Raw genomic sequence first — 17559 nt, forward strand, 5'->3', positions numbered from 1 at the left:
ATCCGGACGCTCTGTGGAAAGTGGCTGTTCAGACTGCACTTTTTCCTCTAGAGTGGTGACACAAATGCCATTAATCTGGCACTATATAAGCATCTGCTTCATAATCCAACACAGTCAAGCCAGCTGAAGCAGACTGCACTCAAGTGGATGGATTCTGCAACGGGCAGCTGAGGCAGGGAGGGGGGAAGGCTGCATGAGTCCGTCCTCCACATGACCACAAACACTCCTACTCCTCAGTTTTACCACCAAGTAATGCAGCACACAGTCAGCACATGAACGCACAAGCTCTCTACACCTCACCAGAACAAATGCATAGTCTACCACTTGACAAATCTCATTCTTCTGTAAGGCAACCTCCTCATCAGCATGAGGCTCAGACTGACAGCCTAGAACCCGCAGGTGCCACTGGCACTGTCTACTGTAAAGCAACTGGAGATTCTCACAGTGCAGAAGAGTTACTGAGCGCATGTGAAGACCCAGTCTTTGTTCCTGGCTTTGTTATAAGCCTGGCTGGGGCCCTGTATTCTCGCAGAGCTCTGGACAGTGTCCCAGGAAAGATTGTTCTCAAGCCACTGGTTTAGCAATGACTTCACTTGTTCCAAGAAAAAGTCAGGCAAACAGACATATGTTTTTTTTTTTAGTGGGCTGGGGAATTGAGTTGCTCCTGCAGCCATCCTCCTCCAGGCAGTGAGCATATTCTGGATCTCCTCATTAAGCAGATTTTGCTTATATTAAAATTCAAATATACTCTTCAGAAATGTACCACTGGAGTAGAACCAGTTCTTGCCGTATGCCAGTCTTGAAACTGGCAGTGATACGGTTACTGCAGGGCTTTACATTAGCTGAGATCATAGGGCAAATATCTTGGTTTGACAAGGTAAGCACTGTAAAGCTAGCGAAGCACAGCCTCCACATTCAAACCATTAGAGAATTAGTACGGATTCTTCTGATTTATTATACATGAATTTATACTGAATTCAAAAGCAAACTCTGGAGACATCACTGTTTTATTTATAGATGTAAGAATAGGCACCACGCACTTGACAAAATACCCAGGAGAGCACACAAAACCCTTAACCAGTCACCTCTGCCCATCTGCAACCTTCCCGGGTACCCAGCTCTGCTCCTCCAGCTAAACGAACCATTCCCCTACTTTTCATCACATTTGATTCAGTCAAATAATTCCCTCTTCTGGCTTCTACCCCGCCGGAGACTGCCAGTTTCTTCCAAAAGGAAAACTGCCAAAATAAAGAATAGTATTCCTTCCCCATTTCTACAATACTCTTTTCATTTCCGTTTGCATGTGCAGAAGTTTCTCAAGTGTTCTCCCATTCAAGGCATTTGCTTTCCCTTATCTCCAGTTACAATCCTTCCCTATCCACTCCTGGCTCCTTTTCCTCAACGTACGAACTTGCCTTGCCATAATCTATCTATCTTAAACTCATTTAATCTTAATTGGTTTTTCAATTATCCTTCTTCCCCTATTTTCTTTCTAAGATGATGGGAAAATCCCTTAAAATGGGTGTCTAAAATTTCTTTTATTTCCATCCTCAGTGATAAACTTTAATTTCATCGTGTTATTGACATTTCCATCACTTTTCCATAGCAAAGCTTTCTCTTCCTTAAAAACATAAAGTTGATGCTATTAAAGAAACCCCACAATTTAGTTTTCCACCTTGGTGTGCTCTTTTAGTCTATCACCTTTAACTTTCTTCCACATCATTTTACCATTCTCTGAGAGAGTCTCTAGTGGATTCTGTCCTCAGTTCACTCTTTTTGTCTCTCTACACTTTATTTTTAGGCATTTTTATGTTCAGTTAGAGGGAGAATAATTAAATTCAAATTGACAGCTCACAGAAGCATCTCATTTTGTCCATATGAGTATCTTGGCTCCCCACTGTCACCCTGCCCACACACTCACATCCACCTCCCTTGCTGGCTGCTAAGAAGATACCATCACAGCCTTAAGCCTCCAGACTTAACTGTACAATAGGCGTGACAGTATCACTGATCTGAAACATCCTAATACCCAGACTATTTCTAAATCAGGGAGAATGATTTATTCCCCCTTAAATACAACTATTATTTTCCACCCACAGCTAAAAAAAATTATCCCTCATCTCAATTTCTTCAAAGTTGTTTTCAGATGAATTCAAAAGCAATTTTACCTGTTTCCCAGGTACTGGTAATTCCTCTAGTCCAACACCTTCAGCCTGTCACTCTGTTTTCGTATTTTCTATTTGTAGCCCCCTGGCTTACCAAACTAAGCCGATGCCTTCAGTTGCAACACTTTATACAGGCTACTTTTATTATCATTCACTGTAGAGATGCATACTAATTTCCACTACCCACTTGTTGTATTTTCAAAATCCGTAATTCTTTTTCACACTACTCCATCAGCTGAGAAGGCTTCTTCTGCACTGACATCTGTAAAACATCTCCAGTAGTTACTTGCAAACACTCTTCCCTAATACCTAGGCTACATTTATGCTTGACATCACTTGTCATTGTTTTCTCCTTACCTGCACTGACTTTGACTTGTTATACTGCCTGTAAGCTCTCTTGAGATAGGGATAGTCTTTTCTTCTGAGCTTATACAGCACCCAGCACAGCTGAGCACTCTTGAACTCAGAAATGCTATGGTTAATGCAGCCTGCATTATTGTAAAGCTATTTATGGGGCAGTGCCATCACAGCTTCTCTTGTCGTGGTCTAGAGGCAGCTCCCAGCTACAGCAGCCAGCCAGGCGGCCCAGGGCTTCTCTTCTGCTATGTCCAGGAAAACCACCTCACAAGAAGGAAAAGCATCTGAACACAGCATGGGTGGGCATTACAGTTCCCTTATTTTGCAGCAGGTTTTCACAGATAGATAGCCATCAGCAGCAGCCATCCCGATATAATGAAGCATGCTGCCACTAAGGCTCCAGGCTCATTTGCTGAAAATTCACCAGAAGCAAATGAGGTAGGATCAGACAGGATAAGCTAATGGTAAAAAACACTGAATTCCAGGGAGAATTGATTGCTGCCTCTGTTACAGAGGTTTTAAACAAGGAGAAAGAGGCAGTAGTTCTTATTTCCTCACTCTCTTAGCACCTGGCCTAGGAGCATACAACCTTAGAACACAGCTAGACAAGGTCAGCAAAGCTAACAAGCACACCACAGGCATTCAGATTAGCACATGTGGTGACCAAGTTGAACTCCAGCAATTTCACATGTGAAGTGGAGATGGCAGCGCATCTCATAATTGAATAATAAAAGAAATTGGTAATTGTGAAGCATGCAGCGATGATTCCCTACAGAAAAGCCCACAGAAATTACAGACCTTGCATTCTAATCAAGTTCGAATAGCACCCAGTAAATACAGAGTACGTTGATCAAAGAAGAGAAAAACAAAAGGTGATCAGCATCTAAATAAACAAGCAGTTTCCATTCATTATGTTTAGTAAGTCCAAGATCCTGCAGCATGTACTACGTGAACATACTTAAATATTGCTTTGCTACATATACATTAGGTACCTAGAAGAAATTGTACCGGAAACTCTTATTTTGGTAGTTAATAAGAAGACAAGACAGTACGTAAATAATTTTTCAATATACTTGCATCGCATTTGAGACTTTTATTTAGCAACTATGGCAAGACAACTCTTCTAAACCACATCAGCAACACGGGCTTAACACGAAAGTGCAGATATTCCCTTCAGTGTTGTGCAACCAACATTTCTACCACCTTTTCCATTGCTTCCCTATTTTTAAGAAGGCTTGTTCTAACTTAAAAATGCCCTTTCACAGATGTCACACTCTACATCAGTGTTCAGACGGGCTGGAAATAAAGAACATACTTAGGATAGCAGTTTGAGCACTCTCCATGTTCACCAAGTCCTGGTGGGCTCAGTGCAGCTTTTGATAAGGAGCAGAACTTTGGGAAGGCTCCACGGAAGGCATCTGCTCTAATCTGAGTTAATATTCTGTATCACTGCTCCCCCCTAAAGAAGAGTTTTCTGGAACAGGGATGGATGACTAGAGAGTTTGACACAGAAAACAACTGTTAGAACATCTGCAAGCCGGCCAAGCACAAATGCTGAGAACTTGTCATCTTACCATCTGGAAACTGTCCCCTAACAAGCTACTGAGCCCTGTGTTGGGCTATGTGATTTGAATTTTATTATTTTTTTTTTTTTTAATGTAAAAGCAGGAGATCGACCTTGTACAGACCTTCCTTCCCAGACCCATCAGCTACCTCAGGAATTTAAACATTAAAGCAAGAATTTAAAAAACAATTGATAAAACAGGGGTGAAAGAAGTTTCTGCCTTTAGCTGGATCAGATGAAGTTTGATTAAGTCTGTAGTGAGAAGAAGGTGCAACTGATGTTCACACATCAGTAAAGACATGCTTTTATCTTGGTGACAGGATCACCAACTAAACTAGAAAACCTTCTAGAAAGACACCTCTTTGAAGTCCAAGAAGAATCTCCATACCCTAGAGGGTGAGACTAAAAGCATTTAAAATAACCAAGTATACATATACTGCATTCCAAATTGCTAACAGATTTTAAAATACTCATCTCAATCAGGGAGACATGGGTGGTATCAAAGAGCAAGTGACATTACTCTGTAAAACTAAAAATTCTCTCTCAAGGGATGAGAGATATCACAGAATCACAGAATCACCCGGGTTGGAAGGGACCTCAAGGATCATGTAGTTCCAACCCCCCTGCCTGGCAGGGCCACCAAACATACACATTCAGATCAGGTTGCCCAGGACCCCGTCCAACCTGGCCTTAAACACGTCCAAGGACGGGGCATCCACAACCTCCCTGGGCAGCCCGTTCCAGGGCCTAACCACTCTCCTAGTAAAGAACTTCCCCCTAACATCCAACCTAAATCTTCCCTCCTTCAATATATATACTAAGATGAAACTGAAAATTTGTTTGTACAGGGAAGTATCTGAAAGAGCCTACATGTCCAAAATTTTATCATGTTTTACACATTTACACAATCATTCAAGGTAAGTCAAGAAGGAACAGTAAGCATAGGCAAGTACCATTCCAAACCACATCTTCCCATAGCAAACCCAGGATTGAAGTTGCAGATACTGAGCTTCATGTTATTAAACATATCTAAAATGTCCCCTTCCTCACCATTTTGAGGAATATGGTAAAGCTCCTTTTTCACCTGACAATCCCAGAGAAATCTGCCACAACTTTCTATAAATGAACAATACCAATCTCTCCTAAAGCCTCAGAGCTATTTGGGTCTTCTCATGAGGATGGCGAGGCACTGGTGGTGCCCATAGGTGCGGAGGATGCCCCATCCCTGGAGACGTTCAAGGTGAGGCTGGATCAGATCCTGGGCAGCCTGGTCTAGGTGTGGTGTCCCTGGTCATTGTCGAGGAGTTGGACGAAGTGACCTTTAAAGGTCCTTTCCAACTCTAAGGATTCTACAATTCTGATTTTTACAGTACTACAAGTGATACTGGGGAAAAAAATGGGGAGGGGGGGGGCTACATGTTTATTCCTTATAGGATTATCTCATCAGACTCTTGGTATTTATCAGACCTACCTAAAGATGCATCAACAACAAACACAGCAGTCAAACAATTCTCTGCAACTCTATGCTTGGGCATCAATCCAGAAAGGAAGCATCACAACTATCACCTCATGAGCCAAGACAGCAATCATCACTTTATTGATATTTCTTCACTTTTCTCATCTTTCTGACCTTTGATCCAAACATTAGATGTGCTCAACTCCCATAAAGAAGGTGTTACAAAGTTACAGGCTTCTTTTTCATCTTAGTTTCAATCCTCCACAGAGCAGAAGAGGTGTTCCTATTATGTTAATATTTTTTAGATGCTCTGACCATGTAAAGAGCCATTAGTTCTACTCTGTGACTCAGACTAGTTTTGCAGTGCTTTAAGCCGATTTAGAAATGAGTCTGAGCGACTTACCACATCACACTCAGCCTCTCATTACAAACATGGTTTATTTGTATTTTCTTTGTCCTTTTCTTACCCTCCTCCCTTTCCACACTCACCACATTCCACAACCACCACCACCAAAGTAAACTAGCTGGTTTCCTAAGGAGCATAGCATTAGAGACATTAAAATAGTTAAATAAACGAGACTGCTGAAGCATCTTACCAATGCAGGCCATTGAATTTGTTTGATCTTTGATCCCTGAGTCTGGCTTGGGTCCTTTCTTTTCGCCCAGACCAGCTGGTACTCCACCAAGAAGGTTGCAAAATCTTCATAAACTTTAACCCATTCTCGCTTTTCCCATTCAAGGTCATCAAATTCCACATATACCTGGAGAAATTTAAAAACAGGAAAAGATACACATTATTTCTTGTACACAGCATGGGAGAATCTACATGCACTTTTGAAAGCACGTGTTTTAAAATTTCACGTGAGAGCTTATTTAGTATTATCCCTTTTACTGTTATGGTATTGAAATAACAATTCAATCAGCTCCTGCGCCACAGAAGAAATGTTTTTTTCAGCAGAGCACGTGTGCTGAAGACATAAAGAGTTCATCTGCCAAAACATAGCTGTTAATGTTGGGTGTCTTACCCTGTGATTGAGGTGTGACACTAAATACTTACTAATATATTTCAATAAGCTTTGAGGATGATTCCTATTATCTGTTCAAATATTTATCATAATTAAATTCACGCAAACTAATCAACCAACCAAAAAAAAAAACCCACACTGCTTCAAGGATTAAAAGAAAAAAAAAAAGCAGTCAGTTGGAAGAGAACCAGAAAGAACACCATAAGCCCTCTGTGCTCTGTGCACCTCCAATACACAGTTCTGAACTCCCAGCTCCACTTGCAGAAGCCACTTGGCACCTTGCCGTTGGTACCCTTATGGGATCCCAATCCTTCTGGCTTAATAAATAAATAAAACATTCACAACACCACACTTCTCATTTCCAGCTAAATCACCTTGGAGCCAGTTTGCATCTGTATGATTTTGTATCATTGCTGCCCTACATGTTACAGGGCTCTCCCCAGTGCACAGCTGGAGAACAACCAGAACCCCCCTCAGCTGCGCTTACCAAGCTGACCATGCCAAGTCATTTGTCTCCTCTGGTAAAGAGAGGAGGGAACATGCAGCCAAAAAGTTATACAGATATTATCCACATTAGAAAACAAGAACTTCATAAATGCGTTACATTACAAGATCACTTTTTTTTTTTTTCTTCTTTTCCACTTTTATAATGCATTTTACAACACTGCAAAGAAGAAACACCTCTTCCTATAAAACACATCACTGCTCGTCTCAACCTGGCGTAGGACAGGGCAAGATGATTTGCTCTCCTGAATTTCAGCTCTCACACCCATGGCAACTTCTGAAACTGGAGATTCTTCCTCCATCTCCTTCTGAGAACTTACATTGCTGTCACTGAAAAAATCTTGTCTAGCTTCAGTTAATTTTAGGCCTGCAACATGCTTCCTTGTCTAGACTGCCTGTCTCACACTTGTGAAACGCGTGCTACACAGCACTCCTGCTCATCTCATCCCTCTCCCTTTGGTGTACACAACTTAAATTTACACCGAGCCCATACCAAAATTCATCTTCCCAGTTTTCCCCCCTCACAGATTTTTTTTTTTAAAACCCACATGACTTCCACCCTGTTCCTATACTCTCCCTATCCCTCTGCAAGCATGAGTCTGATGATAATAATAACCCACTGCAGCTACTCTCCTCTGTGGCAGCCCACAGTCACGTCTCCACTTAAAATCTGCACGGCTACACAGACGACAGAGATGGTTCTGCTCCTCTCACACTGCCACTTTCGCTCACTCCACAGCTCCCCTCCTGCAGCAGCATTTATAATCAGCTCTACTTGAATAGTTAGTTCATACAGAAAGGACCCTTTTGCCTCAGCTGTTCGTTATTAAACTGCCACCTGTTATTCTAGCAAGTGAGTGGAAAGCAATGGCAAAGCCTCAAACTAAAAACTGTCAACAGCCACCTTTCATTAAAGGGCACAGTTCTATGAAGAAGACTTAAAGAAATGAAGCTATGGAATGTGTAACAAAGCTAGGGAATAGTAATTTGACAACCAAAACAGATTTAACAATAAATACAGTACAGCATTAAAGCAGAAGAATGTCATATCCCAAATCATCTCAGCAACACCTGGCATTTGCACCTTCATTGAACCCTTCTAAAGGGAAAGTTATGTTTAAATGTTGTCATTTGCTCCGTTGTGAAGACACCTGTCAGTGACAGCACAGTCAAAATCATTCTCCGAAGTTCCCTTGCTCCCCGTGCCTCCTGCTGCTCATCACACTCAGTGATCCTGGGCAGCCTGTGATGCGGCAGGGGGCCAAGCACAGGGCTGAGCACCACTGAGAGTTTAAAAACAGGAGGCAATGGGAATCAAGTGAGCAAATGTTTTTGAAAAACACAGATAAGCCTAAACTGGATCCAGCAGTTGAGAAACAGTCACACTACAACATGCTGTGCCTTCTGGACCCCTGCCAGAACTGGTGGATAACTGCAATGCAATCTAGTGTTTTGTGTGCAAGATCTGCACCCCAAACAAACCGAAATCCAGTGCAATGGTGGTGGGAATTACTGTGAGCTGCCTGCGGGCCTCCTGGCACCGAGCAGCCCGGTCTGCAAAGGAGCGGCTCAGGGAAGCGGGGCAGGGAGCATGGCACGGGGCCAGCTGCACTGCCCGGGGCGCCGCATCCCTCCCGCCCACAGCCCCAAGGGGAGCCGCACTGCCAGCCTCACCACGCTCCTGTCTTGGTGCCAAGTCTATTAGCTACCCCCTGCTTTCCAGAGTTCATTTCTGAAAGGCAGCAGCAGCACAGGGAAAACGTGGAGCACAACCTTTCACCCATTCTTTGTTAGCAAATACGTGCTCAAAACAGGAAAACGTGTTACACATTTTTGCGAGGCAAGAGTAAAGGCTCTGAAGCAAACAGGGCTTCCCACTCCCTGGACACCGCACTGCTGCAAGGAGAAGAGAGTATGAAAGGGAGTAAAGGGAATAAAAAGGGGAGAGAAAAACAAAAGCGATCCAGCAGCCTGTGCCAGAAAGCAAAACGTGAAGCCAACCCGAACCCCGCCAAGGAGCAGAGAGCCTGAAAACACTCCATCTTCTTGCTTCGCTGGTGGAACTGTGCACTGCAAAAGCTCCTCCAACATCTGCCTCCTTAAGAGAGTATGTTGATTTTGAGATTTTTCAGCCAAATCGTGCTTCCTTGCCTCGTCAGCTATACAGCAGTTTGTTTTGCCAGAGCCACTCAAGACCTCTCACCACGTACACACTTGTGCAGAAAGGGAGAATTCCCTCCGGGATGATATTATAGTTATAATTGGCATTAATGTGCTAATTTTGTAACTCACTATTTTCCAACAGGAAGCAGCATAAGCCCATAGCTTATTTTTTTTTCAAGTGTTTTTCCAAGTAAAGCAAGACAACAAATTAACGTTCAGCAGAGTCAGCCAAACAATTGCAACAAAATATTGCCATTCCAAAGCCAAAACACAACAACCATGGTGAAATTTTCAACATGCAGCACCACAAATAGTGACTTGTCCAGTCTCTACTGCTCCAAATAAATACGCCTGACCACACAAACCCTGCAGCCCTCTGAACAGTCACGAAAGCAGAGCTACATAGAGCTGGGCAGCACAACCCTGTGCCACCCACACACCCAACACTAGGGATGCAGTCACTCTGCCTGCATGCTGCCACTGCTTGCCTGGATCTGAGGACAAGTGTTGGTGGCTACTAAGCTTCTATCCCTGTGTGCTAAAATGACTCATTTTAGCTGATGGGTACTTAAGAAATACAGGTCATTTCTTTCCTAAGTGATGGCAGATGTACCAGTCACTATGCAGTCCAGTGCTATACCAAAGCCTGCACTAGAAATCATGATGTGCAGTTCCCTGTTTCTCACCTAAGGACTTCTACTGAAATATTTACGTCTAGTGTAATCAAACGCCTCTTATAATATGCATTTAATAAGGCAAAAAGAACACTTAATTTGTACCATGTTGAATATTATTTCATCAACACCAAGTGGACTACTGGCTTCAACGTGAGTCCCAAGGCCCATTAAGTTTTATCCTTAATGTTTCTGAATTAAAACAAAGAACATTACACTATATACAGCTGTACTGCATGAAAGTAAGGGTTGAGAACTCAAAACTCAGGTGCTAAAAGTCATCTTGAAATACAGAATTCTTAGATACATAGCCTGAAAGATCACAGAACAGCTAGGGTTGGAGGAGACTTTGCACACCACCCAGCTCCAACTCCCTGCCAATGGCTGGTTGCTGCCCACAGCCCCATCCCATCCAACCTGCCCTTCAAGTCCTCCAGGGATGGGGCACCACAGCTTCTCTGGGCAGCCTGTGCCAGCACCTCACCATCCTCTGAGGAATGTGTTTTCCCCCCAGCATCTAATCCAAATCTCTCCCTCTTACAGCTTCAAGCCATCCCCCTTGTCCTATGCTTAAAAATCCTGGTATGTAATCCAGACAGCTAGTTGCCAGACAGCCTTGCTCTCCAGCCCCTCAAACACAAAAATGCAGGCCTTGATACAATTTAGCAGAGATTTACTTCAAAACCTACTATGTTTACAATAACCACATTTCAATGACAATAAATAAAATCTCTTACAAGAAATTTTTAACATAGTACCACCCAAAGGAAAAGCAAATTTCCGTTGGATGCCTCCAATTAGCACACAGCAATGTAGAGAACGAGAAAACAAACAGTAAGATGTAGAACAAGATGCCCACGCTGGCAAATGAAAATGCAAGCCCATAACAGCATTTCCCTCCCCACATCCTCCAGCATCAGCTGTAAGCTGTAGGCTTTAACTGCACGTATCTGCAATGGGATGTTTGGCACCGGCTCGCTTCTGGCCCAGCAAGGAGGCTGCTGGAGTTCCCATTGCACACCTAGCCCCAGAGGGAGGCCCAGAGCCCCAGCCAAGGCACCATGGAGCCAGGCATCCCAAGGTGAGCAGCGAGCACAGCCCTGTGGGCAGAGAGGGAGAGAACAACAGCCAGAGTCAAGAGCTCCAGATGGCCTCGGTGCTCTGCTGGGCCGCAGCAGTCTTTTTTAGCATTCTGTGGAGCTGCAAATTAAGCTAGGCTCTGAGAAACTTCTCCATTTACATTCTGAAACGGACGCCATTGCCAAATACCTAGCTGGTATAAACTAAAGCTACTTGAACGTACACAGGGAACAGAGCCAGGAAGAGTGTTTTTATAAAACTTAATCTTCCCATCCTGTTCCCAATATCCCTGCCTTCTCAGGTTTTTACAGATTGTTTCTTTGATGGAAATGGCATTACCCAGCAGCCAAGCCTTTCTAAATATATCTTTAACTAATCAAATGCAATCAAAGCACAATTTACTATAAAGCAAAACAGCTTAACGCAGTAAAATTATTACTGTGTCATACAAGTGCTACCCATTTCCGCATGGAAAAGCAATGAAATAGCAACAGAAGATAGCAGAAGGGTTTCTCTTTAATAAGGAGCTTGCAATATGGTTATATACTTCCAAAATGTTCCCCATCCTTCCCGTTCCCATTTCAATTTTCATAGTCACTCCACATTACAAAACTCTTAGTATCATCGCACTCCTTTGTTTCATACATAAAAGTGCTATACGGCTGCATTTTACAAACCATACGAGTAAAACAGTAGAGAAAAAAAGATGGGTATTTGAGAATATATTGGCATCAGCCCACATAGCCTAAGGAAAAGCTAAACAAATGTTGGAATAACAGCAACGGATTGGTTTCAAACTACCAAATCCTTCACTATTGTGAGTTTTCTTACCTCTATGCGTTCTTACAAACAGTTATGATTTTATATTTTTCCACCAATCTGGAAAATACTCTTTCTTAAACACAATTTCTTCATTTGCATTTGCAGACCGGAAAGTATTTACTTTCAACATACAAAGCCGATGAATCTAAGGATTTTAGAACACTTTCTCTTAAATGTAATGAGGGCATCCTGCAACTCATTTGCTTTTTGAGACAAAGATGGCATCTTCTGATTTGTGCTATGAAAGCAAAAGGGATAACTCTTCAAAGTCCCCTTCAACGTAGCCCACCACCATGAAGCATAATACTAATTATTCTAAAGACATTAATTCCTTCTTTACTGAAAGGAACATAGTACAGGCACATTACATCCTAGAGGCAGCCCTCAGTTACAACCCAGAAAGCTGAAGTGCACAAAGAATGAAGAATATCCGTAGGGCATCAAGCCTTTGATGTTTCAGAGCTCCTGGAAATCAATGTATGTGATCCCACCACATCTCAGTAATGGCAATTAAGTCATAGTTTGTCTGCCACACAGTGACTTCCAGCTCCTCCTGCTCATTGCCACTGATAGAGATGCACTTCAGCTCAGCCACTCGTCCCACCAATCCCAGCATTGCTTCCCATGGCTCATCTCCAGTGAGCCTCATTTTATTGCCTTCTCCCTTCATTCCTACTTTAAAGCTTTCTCAATGAGCCCTGCCAGCTGCTGGACAAGGATCCCTTTCCCCCGTTGAGACAGGCGAGACTCACCCACAGCCATCAGGCCAGGTGCTGGGTACACTGCCCCATGGTTGAAAAAGCCAAAATTCCTGTGATAGCACCAGCCTCTCAGCCACGTATTTATCAGATGGGTTCTCTAGTCCTCTCAGCATCCCTGTCTGTCACTGGAAGGATGGAGTTGAACGCTACGTGTACTCCTGCTCCATCCACTAACTGCCACAACTCCCTGAAGTCCCTTCCGATAGCTCCGAGGCTTCTCTCAGTGACTTCATCGCTGCCAGCACGAACCATCAGTAAAGGGTAATAATCACAGATCAGGGACTTACAGTAATCATAGACTTCCACTGCCGAGACAGCTCAGTACGCTTCATACACTGATGAACAAGGAAGACAACTCTAATCTCTTGTACAGTCCTCTAAATATACCAGAGATGCACGCCTGCTGAAAGACATTTAAATATATGCCATATGCAGGAGGAAACAGGAACAGATGGAGCAAAGAATACGTGCTTCAGTAAACGTGAATTTTCGAGGTAGCTCTCTTCTATCTTAAAGCATCAAAACAGTTATTTAAATAAAAACATGTATTTCAAACGAATAGTAGTCTCACGATGCAATATGGATAAACAATAAGCATAGAAATGAACAATGTATATAATTTAGGCTTAATTTTGAAATCCTAATTTTGCATTCTCTGCAATGCATACCTGAACACAAGTAACTTTAGGAGAAAAGATGCAGATAAAAATGGCTGCAGAAGTGAAGAAAACTGCCAGTATATTGCAGTTAGGTGCTGCTGCCTGTAGCTTGGATTGCTAAGCAACCAGCACACTGTGTAGAGTATCAATAAGATCACAAGGATGGTGAGTGAAGAAAAAAGCATCCTCCTAGGATGCCTCAATACCATGTCTGGAAAATAAAGACGGACATTTCAAAAAGCAGATACGTCTTCCAAGCATCACTTTAAAACATATTCCACACAGACAGCTGAGAAAGAGAAAACGTGAACTACATTGCACTGAAGGAAGCAGTATTTGTATTTTATGCCATTCACAGTTTTAAATGAGTTTCTCAAAAAGATTTGCCTCTCAAACAGAGTCCACAGGAATGCAAAATCTTATTTAAAATGTGTCTGAAACACTGGCGGTACTTAAAATACTTGACATACTTACTTTGCAAACCTTTTCTCCAAATTCAAACGGCAAAGCCAAGTGACACACAAACCAAAAATTAAATTATGACCATGCTGGGATTTTCAAGCACACCTAAGCCAAGTATTACCACTTTCAAAACGCTTTAGATGCCAAAAAATACAGCAAATTTCTCATCTGAAATAAGAAATAAAAGCAATATTGAAATTTCAAGAATGTATTAACTACTAAATCATGGCAGCACCTAGTTAAAATATACCAGTTACATAACAATTTCCTGGTCCTGCAGACTTGGAAAGGAAGTCTTTCAAATTCTTTGTCATCAGACAATGCAGGAAACTTTTCTTACCATATCTAACTATAATTTAGATGTAACGTTAATTTCTAAAAACTATTGTTGCAAAGTCTCAAACAGTTATTTTTTAAAAAGGTGTTGCTGTTTTTTAAACTATATACATCTTATTTGCAGATGTGACAGGTGACTGGATGGAGATAAGGCCATTTCAAGCACTGAGGGTTAACTGATAAATTTTAACAGCTATCAGATGATCTTGGTAGTGCAGTGGTGATACCTCATGAAGGCAAGGTGACAGTTAGCCTTGCTGGTTGTCAGAGGCCACAGAGCACTACAGGAGGCTGGAATGAAGCATGTGGTAACAGCAATTGCTTACTTTTCGGACAGAAGTGGTTCACTGCTGCTCTTCATCCCCAGGACTTGAGCTCTGCTGAAGCAGCAGCATTCACCAATCACCCAGCACCACTGTAGCAGTTGTTTTCTCCAGGCCTGTTCCCAGTCACCTGCAGCAAGGTGTTAGGCAGCCTGGCACAATTTACTGCTGTCCTTTTGCCAGACTGTGAGAGCAATGCACAAGTACGATGAGAGCAGGCAGGAAAAATTATCTAGCAAGAAGACAAGATATTGTATTTTATATATTATTTCCAACTACCAAGTCACGCTTTTCTGTTTTCTGATGACAACAAAGTATTTACCCTTACACACAAGAAAAATGATCTTAAACAACAAGCCAATAAAGTGATTCTCATCAGGTAATTTTCCTTTTCCGAGTAAAACTTGATGAGAGTATCAAGACAAGAATCATGAAAGGTAAAAGACACTTGGTTAAATATTTATCTGCTTCATTGATTATTATCCACTAAAATGTTGGAAGGTATTTCCCTGAAGTGTATTCCTTCATAAAAGAACCAGAAATATTTGAGTAGGGAAGCTAATGTACTCTATTAATTAAAGCCTAAGCTTCCATCTGAGAAGTAATATCTACCTTGTCTTAATAGTAACTCACTTTCCCTTCTGTGTGAAATGCTATTTATAACCCCAGTCCGCAATCTGCTTCTCCAAGTCCTGCCTAAATCAGGTCTAAGCTGCATCATAAATAGCACACATAATTTCTATGCTCTTCCTAGTTAGGGCCCAGACATATTTTATTACCGCTGTGTTTGATTTTTTTGTTCTGCAGACCTGAATCACACCCTGCTTGCAGCTTCCCATCAGCCTGGTGGTGGCATTCTGTGCTACCCCATGTGCAGAGCCCCTCCTTGGCTGCCTCACTGACAAACTGCTTCAGGCCTCTGGGTTTCAGCCCCCTCTGTGTCATCCTTCAGAACCACACCTCTGTCTCACAGCGCTGATCTGTGTCTTCTCCTCTATAACAGAGACGTCAGCCATTCAAAAATAAATGCTCAGATAACCTGCTGATGTGTCCAAAAGCTTGAAAACACCTGCTAGCAAGAGATCCATAACCAAAATTTGCAGAAGTTATGCAGTAGCTGTAGCATTAGAGAAGGAAAATAAAATCCACGCTAACAGGCTGAAGCTTCAAAAGATTTAAGATTTTTCAGATGTGTTTTTTCCTTTATTTGAATTCCAAGACAAGACCTTCCACAGAGAACTGAGTCACTACAGGTCCTGTTACATCACAGCATGCAGGTCTACAAACTGGGAGCAACATTCATTCTAGCTCTGAACTGAGCTATCCTTAGTGCAGATTAGGATCTGGGCTGGCAGCACACATGAGCAAATAACAGTAGTAAACACGCTGCCAAAATTCAGCACAACTTTGGGAGCAAAACCACAGCTTTGTTCAATTCCTACAGTGTCTTAATTCACCTGCTCAGCATCGGCAGCCACTGCCCAGTTACAGAGATCTGTAATTTGATCTGATTTCATCAGATATTTGACCAAAGCATTACAATTCTGCAGGTAGTGTGTAAACTACCAAGAAACGGCAGTACTGAGGCAATCCTCTTTTCATCTCACAATACTAAATAAATGTTTTTTAATCAGAATGATGAGTTATTAGTTATGCACATGGACTGTTTGGTCCCAGTTTACCCAAATACCTTCTGTATTCCAAAAGTCTTCTGCCAGATTTGTTTTAACAAACTTTAGAGATACAGGTTAGAGTCAGGAGTTTCTGCTCTGAGTTCATGATGCAGAGCAAGTCGCAACATCACCGCTGCAGTACCCGTATCGTAGAACAGAAATAGAATCATTCCAATCCAATTTTACCTGTTTTGACAGGTATCCTTCCATGATAACACAGTGTAGATGTTTGTGGGCTTCCAGGTGCTGCTGGGGTGTTTCAGTACAAAGCACTCATGATCACAGAACCAGAGCTGACCAGCTCCAACGACAATGCCTGCTTTGTCGTGCTGCTGCTAAGGTCATAGCACAGAAAAGACTTCAGACACACAGTTCTTGATGCTTATTAGCTTCAGTAATATAGGGGTGGAAAATACTTCTGATGCACACATGAAGACACCCTCTCTCAATGTTTGTCTGCTAGCGTTACTCAGAAGACACAATTCTGCACATTCATTTTTTGTTCCATCTTGCAAGCAAATATCTCAAATACGTGAGCAAGGTGGTTCAACTTTTTATGGTGCACCTAATCTTTAACTAAGTATTAACCAATCTCAGTTCTCAGTACCACAATTCTCCAAACCAACATTAACTGTGTGAAAAAAATAAATATCTCATAACATACCTTACTTTATAATGAGAAATTGTCCAAGAAATGTCAAATATACCACAGCTAAAAAAAAAAGTAACATCAGGGATTTTCTGCTCTCCTTGCAATTTTTTTGTAAAGATCTTTCTAAGGCAAAATAATAGATCCATTGATAACATCAAGAGAATAATAGATCCAATAGATAGCTCCAAAAACTCTTATTATTTAAGCCCACAGGTAAGGACATAAGAACAACACAATTGCAATGAGTATACATAAAAGGTGCTAAATTAGTCAAATAAATAACCTTAATTACTGTATTAGCCATCTCTAGCTTTTTGACTCTGAAAAGCTCAAATGGGCACTCCCTGTAATAAAGCAAGGCAAGTATTTTCAAGTAAGCGGCATTTCAAAGATGGTAATGCTAAATGAAAAGGAGATTTGTTCCTGCACAATGGTGTTACAGGCTGCAACTGTAGGAGCTGTGCCTGCAACTTCAAAAACAGTCCTCCTGCAATTCAGGAGGCATCCTAAAGAGAACAAAATAGCATCAATTCAGAGCCACAGGTAATTTGCTCACCTTATGCGCAAGTTTCTAGGAAAGCAAAACAGCTTTTTCTTTTTGTCAAAGGCAGCTTCTAAATGCTAGATGGGATACATACAACAGGTTACCTACTGCACTGACTGATATTTATGGAAGTTACTTAAATCCTCTAAAGAACAGAACAATTAAAATGTGGAGCCAGAAGTACGAATGTGCAGACTGGTAATTCTCATCTCTCCCCTTCCTTACTTACTTCCCCAGTAAGAACTCATTGGCTGAAAAGTTTAGCTTTATGCAACCCTTGACTCAACCTTTGCCATACACAGAAAATGAAGACCAGCCTCCCTTCAGTACTGAGGACTC

General features: G+C 42.0%; 1 protein-coding gene across 1 annotated transcript in view; it reads right to left on the reverse strand.

Moving 5' to 3' along the window:
* Window positions 1–17559, reverse strand: part of JMJD1C (jumonji domain containing 1C) — a 146193-nt gene that overhangs the window by 94395 nt on the left and 34239 nt on the right. The window contains exon 2 of the mRNA XM_042862674.1: window positions 6139–6303. The gene's annotated coding sequence lies outside the window, so the exon portion shown is untranslated. The remainder of the gene's footprint in view (window positions 1–6138; window positions 6304–17559) is intronic.

Source organism: Lagopus leucura, unplaced genomic scaffold (genome assembly GCF_019238085.1).
Source record: "Lagopus leucura isolate 7727_CA_CO unplaced genomic scaffold, USGS_WTPT01 Super-Scaffold_739, whole genome shotgun sequence".
NCBI lineage: Eukaryota > Metazoa > Chordata > Aves > Galliformes > Phasianidae > Lagopus > Lagopus leucura.